This window comes from Dryobates pubescens, chromosome 20, assembly GCF_014839835.1.
Source record: "Dryobates pubescens isolate bDryPub1 chromosome 20, bDryPub1.pri, whole genome shotgun sequence".
Classification (NCBI taxonomy): Eukaryota; Metazoa; Chordata; class Aves; order Piciformes; family Picidae; genus Dryobates; species Dryobates pubescens.
The window spans coordinates 15497838-15504804 of record NC_071631.1 but is presented as its reverse complement, the minus strand read 5'-3'; the positions used below and the strand labels follow the sequence as shown (position 1 = coordinate 15504804).

The following is a 6967-nucleotide window of genomic DNA, read 5'->3' as shown; positions in this document are numbered from 1 at the left end:
CTCTGACAGCTTTACGTACTGTTTAAAACCTATGTTATTCCATTGTGCTACAAAGCTGGAGATGTAATTCCACCATATATCATAGTTTATAAAAGGCAGGAGGAAGCCAAAAACATCTGAAGCCAGTTCTTAGTTGCCTCAACCTAAAAATAATAATTAACAAAAAGGCAACTCTAGTGACTGTCAAAATATATTGATTTCCTCCCTGCTCCCCTTCTAGTCAAGGCTCTAAATTTAGACCAAAGAAGGAGGAAGTGCTACAAAGGTGGCAAAAAGTCTTCAGTGAAAAAAAAAGCTCAGCAGGTTTACAGGAAGCTGTGGTAGCTTATCAGCACTGTACCAAGTGTCTGTTACAGCTTTCTGTGCAGAGTCCGGCCACTCGCTGTTGAGCCAGGTTAGAAGGTTATCTAATCAGTCATATACAGGTTCATTTTCACTAGAAAGAGATACTCCATCAATGCATTGGCTTGGAATTCTTTTACAGATGCAAGTGCTTACTCCTGTGCTTCATCCTGCCCAAGCTTTCACCACCACCCTGCCTTGGGGTTCTCCAGGCTTTAAGTGGCATCAAGGTGAAATGCAGTTACTTTGCTAATGACAGCAGAGGTGCATTAGCATCCCCCATGATGGAACAGCAGAGTGGAACCCTCTGCATTTTTGTGGTGTTAAACTGTTCTGAGAACATAAAAGTTTGATGTTCAGCAAGTAACTCAGAACTGAAACAACTCTGTAGGACTGCTCAAGTTCTGAGAAAGCTACCAACACTCAGATCACAGCTCTTTTATCCCAAGAGCATTCTTCTCCACTGTTCAAATTGAAGTTTGTTAACAAGCATATCAGAGGGAACTCATATTGACAATCTTAACTCTGCCTGGGAGTCATTCACACTAGGGCAAAATCAAACACTTAAATATCTACTTTAAATTTGCACAAGAAGAAGATGAACTATTCCACCCATTACACAATCTCCACTGCAGAAATGGCATCAGGCACATAGTTGGTTTTCTCTTCCAAAAGTGATACAAAAGATGCAGAATTTGTTCTGCTTACACACTCCTGAGCAGCACACATGGGAGACAGGAAGAAAACCAGCCTGGCCTGATGGACTTCAGTTCACCCACTCATCTCTGAAGTCTGTTCGAGTAACCTGTGTCCCTTGCACGTTCAGCTGCAGTTCACATTTAATCTTCTGTAGTTCACATAGACTTTCATAACTGCCAAGCATAAATCCTAGTCATACTCTCCTCTGCCTGTGTCTGCACATCAATAATTGATAAAGCTATATAGATAAATATAAAGAACAGATTCCTTTGTATGCACATTTACTGGTGTCCTGCTTTTCTGGATGAAAGACTAAATGAAGGCATTGTACTCCTGCCCTGTGAGTGTTGTTATGAACAGCTGTCTTCAAGGATTCCATACAAAGTCCCTGTGCAATGAATTATTTTTTATTTTAAATCATATATGAACATTGTCCAAGTACTTGATTATCAATTTGTGACCCACAGCTTTGCCTTAAACTGATTTTCAAGCTGGTTTTGTTTGATCTCTTATTCAAAGTAGCAGTAACCCAGAGCTAGACAAGCTTCAGTGTATTGTTTAAGCCAGCTACTGTTTTGGTTGGTTGGGTTTTTTTTGGCTATACAAAATGTCTTTTCATTTCTTTAATAAATCTGTCTTCATATATATGGTATCTTCTAACTCCTTGTGTGTCTGGTCCCATATCTGGCACCTGAGGTCTCCAAGGCACCGAACCAGCATACAATTAGCTTTCAAAGATCCTCCTTTTCTTTTAAGGCTTCTTCCCTTTGCAAAATTTTGAAGCAAAACACACTCACACACAGGACACTATTTTTATCAGTATTGAAAAAAAAAAGGGATAAAGAACCCCAGAGTTCCAAACTATGAATCATGTTAGCAAGTCAGTAGGATCATATGCACTATGGGTCAGGTTTTAGCTGTGAGATTGCATTTGAAGTGTTTAAAGTGCCACAATTAAGTAGCTGTGATGGGATCTCTCTTATTGTGAATGGTGAGGAAGACATGCACAGTGCAGGCCCTCTAAGCTCTCCAGGATATGAAATATTGGTAGAGAGAATGCTGAGCCTTGTAAGAGACTGGTGTACTACAAATGCCAAAAGACAATGCAGCTCGTCATTGATGAGAGCATGTACAAAGCTACAATTTCTTGATGAAACATTTTTGAGCCACAATGCTCAGGAGAAGGTGTAAAAAAAATTCAACTCCCATTTTCTTTGTCCTTTTCTTTCATTATTTAGCAATGGCCTCAAATCAGTCTTTCCATTATCCTTTCCCCTCCTCTGACCTGCCTGCACAGATTTCTTTCCAACATGCTTTTCTGCTCCACTAAAGAAATCTTGATTACTACCTCCTGGCATATAACTCCAGTTTGATTTAAAAAACACTTACTGTTAGAAGTGTAAGCTTTATTGAGATCACAACCTAGTACTCATCACAATTTTACAGTCTATTATCTAAACAAAAAAAAAAAGAGAAAATGTTTAGTCCTTGGTCCTTAAGGCATGGATTTTTTTGAGAGGAAGGAGCAACAGAATCACCTCCTGTTTTGAGGCCCATGCTTTTAAGCTTTCAAGGAGGAACCAGGTATGTCTCGGGCACATGCACTTTATGCCCCCATGTCCCCTGTGCTGTTTGAGTGAGGGCAATGGAACAGATGGCCTCCAGTCCCTTCCAGCTTCAGCTGTTCTGATTACACATGGAACAGGCCATTCACATTAATACCAACTGTGGCAATCACTTTGTTTGCAGCATGTCTGTTTTGCCACTGGATTCCAAGCCTCTCAAGCTCTTGCCCTTCCTGTGAAACAACCCCTTCTGCTTCTGGGCATCATCCTTCTGTCTCTTCTAGTTCAATTCACTGACATATTTCCTTGTAAGCTTGTTGTGTCCTAAAAACATCAAGGAGAAACTACAAATAATGTGTTGCATTGTCTCAACCATGCAACCAAGGGAGTAACCATGCCCTCACTCTCCTCCTTGGTCTGTATCACAGTATCACACAGTATCACAGTAACTAAGGTTGGAAGAGACCCCAAGGATCATCAAGTCCAACCTGTTCCAACAGACCTCACAATTAGACCATGGCACCAAGTGCCACGTCCAATCTCCCTTTGAACACCTCCAGGGACGGCAGTATCCAGTCTGCTTAAACTGTGGCTGGATACTGGGGAAAGGGCAGGGGCTACCCTCTGCTTGGAGCCAGTGACAGGGAAGGGATACAGAGCAGGGCTGGGGAATGTAGGAGGTCTCACCTCCATCTACTGTCCAGCTGGTTGGGGACACTGCAAAGACTGAGCTACTGCTCAGAAGGAAATGCAGCAACTCATATCTGATTAAAGGGAAGCAGGAACAGTTTATTTGGCACTACAGAATTATTCAACATCTTTCATCTTATGCAATGACAGCTTTGACTATCTGCTTAACATTTATCAGCCCTAAATGTTACTTGGGAAAGAAGATAAAAATGCAACTCATCTGCTTGAATGACACCAAGACAGAAGCACTGCTGGGGAAATTGCACACACACAATTGTGCACTCTTCCCTGTCATCTGCTTAGGATTCATGTAAAGCACCCAAGAAAAACACACCATATCATTAGGCAAATAACCTGTAATCTATAATCACACAGTAAAACATTTAACAGATATTTATTCAATTACTTACAAATAAATGCTGAATTGAGAGAACTTTAAGCAAATCCCTACCTAGACCCCACAAAAGTGACATGGAATGACAGCAGCTGTGGGTGTCCTGATCTGGGGTGGAGAAGGCACAAGCATCTCTAAACAATTTAGCTACAGGTATGCTAAGCACAGAAGCAGAAGGAAGCCTATGGCCTTAAAAACTAACAAATCAACACCCCCCCCCCCACAAAACCCCAAAACAAAACTACTAACCACAAAAAGAAAAAAGATCAAACCCAATCAACCTACCAAAAAAACCCCAAACAAAATCTGTAATGGGTATTGACCGAAGCCTAGTTACAAACAGTCCAAGATTTATCAACTAGACAGAGAAGTTACTTAAAATTATAAAGAAACCCACTGCCTCTCTCAGCCAGCTTGTACTTTGTAGAAGTATTACCAATACTTATAAGAGCACTTGCTTCCAGTCTAAATTCAGAAGCGTCTGGATTGAAAGCCTGCAAATTGCAGTTTTAGAAGAAAATTAACTTAATTATTTCCTACTACAAGTACATTGGCATTTTTAGACTTCAGAATCCCTGCCTGCTTCTCTCTTCTCAGCAGGTTGTCCCTCCTCCTCCCTGTCCCCCTGGAGTCTTCTCATTTCTCCAGGCTGAACCACCCCAGCTCCCTCAGCCTATCCTCATAGCAAAGGTGCTCCAGCCCATGGATCATCTTTGTGGCCCTCCTCTGGACTCGCTCCAACAGCTCTGTCTCCTTCTTATGTTGGGGACCCCAGGACTGGGCTCAGTATTCAAGGTGCTATGCTATGTGGCTCATGCTGTGTGTCACACCTTTGGAGGCCAATTCTCAATACTATCAGTGCTTTGGAATGCTGTGTGGAGCACTAGACATTTTTATCTCCCTTAACATGTCTCAGTGCATTAGCTAGATCATTGAAAGGAAAGTGACCATTACTATCCTCAGTAACAGATGCCCTCAACAAGGCTGCGTATTTTATATGAAGCAATTCATAAGCACCATGTCAAGTGCAGGGCTGACCTGAGCCTCCCAGGTAGCTATTGCTTATCAGCCCAAATGAAATAGTACTTTGTTTAATGCCATCAAAAACCTATCATTGTGCACCATCAGAATGCAGAACCAGAGCCTGGAAGGCAGTTATCCTCCCATGGAAAACAACACAGAAAGCAAGAGAAGAGTCTTCCAAAGACACAAGAAGTCATTGAGCCATTTTCTACACACTAGAAGACCATAGGTCCTCCTTTCTCTACCAGCTGTCTCTGCAGCCATCTTCCCATTCCCTGCTGCAATTTGTCAAGACTACTGCAAATCATCACCCATGAACTCTCTGCACGGCTGAGGCTGGCTCCATTTGTTCTTCTCCGGGACTGACAGATACTTCTGAGGAGTTTTAAATCTGTCTCAGAATTCAGTTGTTATGATTTAACATCAGGATATGCTCCAGTTTTACTGATTGGAGGAAGATGAAGGCTAGGAATGTCAAAAGATTATCATGATCTAGACTGGATCTGGAAGATGCACCTTGATAGTAAGAAAAGCTCAGACAGCCTGTACTCAGTGGGGAAATAAATCCACTATTCCATCATACAAGATGGATTACTAAACAGATGCTTTAAACAGTTTTCACACCTTGTGTTAGTGCTTTTGTGGGACTTCTAAAACTAGAAATCTTGCTTTTCATGTCAATGCATTTCTGTCAATGTGCTGCTTTCCCTCAGCCTTCAATGGTGAATTCCTCCAAGTTTATTTTTCAGAAGAGTACAATAAAATATAGCTATGAAAATTTCCCACCATTAACTTGGAGCACTGCACTTACTCTCATGATTACAGGATCCGAGGGTCATATGACATCTAACCACTGCAATAAAGCTACTCTTAGCTCTGTAAATGTACACACAGACACCCTGAAACCCATTCCTGCACTATGAGAAAGCTATGTCTGCGTTCTTCAGTGTATGCTTCTCCTTACCGGAGTGGGCAAACTAGTAATGCCAGCTTGGAGCACACGCTTCTCTCCATTCTACATGAAGAATAATCTCACTCCCCAAGTTTCCAAATAGCTCATACCTTCATCTCAAGTATTTTTAAACTTTCAGAAATACACACTTCTCTGAGAGCTACAAAAATAAGCTAAGATTGATATTCAAGGAAGACTCACATTTCACTCTTCGATGCACAGAATTTTGCTCCATGGATTATTTTCTTCCACAAGCACATAGAAGCAATTGCAGCCTTTCCTTCTACCTTCATAGCATAAACAACTTGCATACAGTACAAACTCCTTTGTGAGCAGAAGGGAAGTGCAGCAAAGATAAGAAATACCCATGCAAAGAAGGAACACACACGTGGTACAGGTATTTCATTCTAGCTGCAAGGTTTCAACACCACTTCACCATGAAGATGTTTGTGACCGGCCTAATGTTGCCAGTCTCAAAATTCACACAAGACTCTCCAATGAGATGAATGTTTAAATATAGTTTACACTGCTTAATTTAATAGCAGCAGCAAAGTATAGCAATTTTATCACTACAAAAGGAGTGCCTTGATGTCTGCCATTTATTGTTAAACCTCTTGTATCTGCTGAAGATGACTGAAGCCAGCCTCAGGCCAGCAAAGGAAAGGTCATGTTGAAAGGCCCACAGGTTTCATTCTGAAGGATTTCATTCTAACAGTTTTGTTTTATTTAGTGTCTTCAACAGAGCTAGACCAGGTGCAAGAGGTGAAAACATAATGCTAACACTTCGATTTTGGAACCAGAATAAATACAGCCACATAAAAGCAACAGATACTACTTCAGAACTGCTTCTTTGTCCAATAAAAACACCTCCATTTTCTTTTCAGAGTAGGATTTCACTTGGCACCAAGAACTCTCTTACAGTACAGTGAGTTTCTTGCAACAGACAGAGGTCCTGACTTAAGTCAAACACACACATATATACTTCTGAAGGCCATCAGGGCACAAGACAGAGGTGTTCCTTAATGCCACATTTGGTTATGAATTAGCCAAAGGTCTGTACACGTGAGCTGGCATCACAGTGCTGACTTGCTCACATCCATTATCAGGAGCAAACTCTCAAGATTCTCTAGATTAAGAAGATAATTCCTTCTAAAAGCTAGAGGTGCTTGTTAACAATTGAACTAGGCTATGTCACAGCCCATGCTATGAGTTCTATTGAGAGTCTTGCACTCCAATGTGAGAATTGGGACTTACAGACCATTTACACAGTCCACCAGTGACAGATACTTCAAGAAGTGATGA

At 41.3% G+C, this 6967-nt stretch overlaps 1 protein-coding gene across 1 annotated transcript in view; it reads right to left on the bottom strand.

The window, feature by feature from the left end:
- Positions 1 to 6967, bottom strand: part of OGFOD3 (2-oxoglutarate and iron dependent oxygenase domain containing 3) — a 35193-nt gene that overhangs the window by 288 nt on the left and 27938 nt on the right. The gene's annotated exons all lie outside the window — the stretch shown is intronic.